The 1,204-nt window shown below is 41.9% G+C and overlaps 1 protein-coding gene across 1 annotated transcript in view; it reads right to left on the bottom strand.

The window, feature by feature from the left end:
• AP3B1 (adaptor related protein complex 3 subunit beta 1) overlaps positions 1 to 1,204 on the bottom strand; it is a 452,161-nt gene that overhangs the window by 428,981 nt on the left and 21,976 nt on the right. The gene's annotated exons all lie outside the window — the stretch shown is intronic.

Here is a 1,204-nt window from a genome sequence, read left to right on the forward strand (position 1 = left end):
CCGGGAGAGGAGGAGAAAGGGGTAAAACCCAGGAAGCCAAAGAGAAGAGCAATCAGCCAAAGGGATTAGGTGAGGAGGGGAAACTCAGGGACGCTAAACTTAGGAACTTAGGAAGAAAATTATAATCACAGGGTAACCTCAAAGAAAAATGATAAACCTTCACATCAAAATAAAAAAGAGCACAAGGACAAATATTTAGCAAATGCTACAACAATAGCAACAAAGGAAGTGTTAATACGATTCATTAACAAAACAAGCTGAGCACAGAAAATTATATACAACAAAGAAGTCAGCAACATCATGAAAAAGCACGTAACAAAACGACAGCAACAAATTCATATCTGTCAATAATTACAGATATGACATGGGACTTATCTCTAAAATTTGTAGAAAACTCCAACATCTCACCAACAAAAAAATTAACAATCCAATGAAAAAATGGGCAGAAAACATGAATGGACACTTCACCAAAGAGGATATTCAGGCGGCCAGCAAATACATGAAGAAATGCGCACAATCATTAACTGTCAGAGGATGCAAATCAAAACAATGAGATATCATCTCATCCCAGCACTAATGGCAAAGTTTAACAAGACAGAAAATAACATGTTGGCGAGGATATGGAGAGATTGGGACTCATATTGCTGGTGGGACTGTCAAATGATACAACCACTGGGGAAAGCAGTATGGTGATTCCTTAAAAAGCTGGAATTAGAAATATCATTTGACACAGCAATCCCTTTACTAGGTATATATCCTGAAGAAGTGAAAGCCAGGACAAGAACAGAAAAATGCACATGCATCACAGCACTATTTACAACAGCAAGAAGATGGAAAACAACCAACATGCTCATTAACAGAAGAATGGTGTGATAGTTGGAGCTGTGTGTCAACTTGGCTGGACCCCAGTTCTGTGTGGTTGTTCCCATGATGGGATCGGATGAGTGTTCTGAGTGGCCAATCTGCCCAAGGGGAATTTCCCTAGGGGTGTGGCCTGATTCCAGGATATCCAGGGACATCCTGGGAAGAGAGACATTCTTCTGTGGATCGGGATTCTGGTGTGCTGCCTACAACCTGCAGTGAGTGAGCAGCCCACCGCTCGGCCTGAAGATCTTGGATTCATCTTTTGTTGGAGTCAACAGCCAGTGTACTGCCTGCCAGCCTTAAGTTTCTCAGACATTTCCTCCAGGGACTTTGGACTTGC

This window comes from Orycteropus afer, unplaced genomic scaffold (assembly GCF_000298275.1).
Source record: "Orycteropus afer afer isolate SDZICR_OR568_19922 unplaced genomic scaffold, OryAfe1.0 scaffold00107, whole genome shotgun sequence".
Taxonomy (NCBI): domain Eukaryota; kingdom Metazoa; phylum Chordata; class Mammalia; order Tubulidentata; family Orycteropodidae; genus Orycteropus; species Orycteropus afer.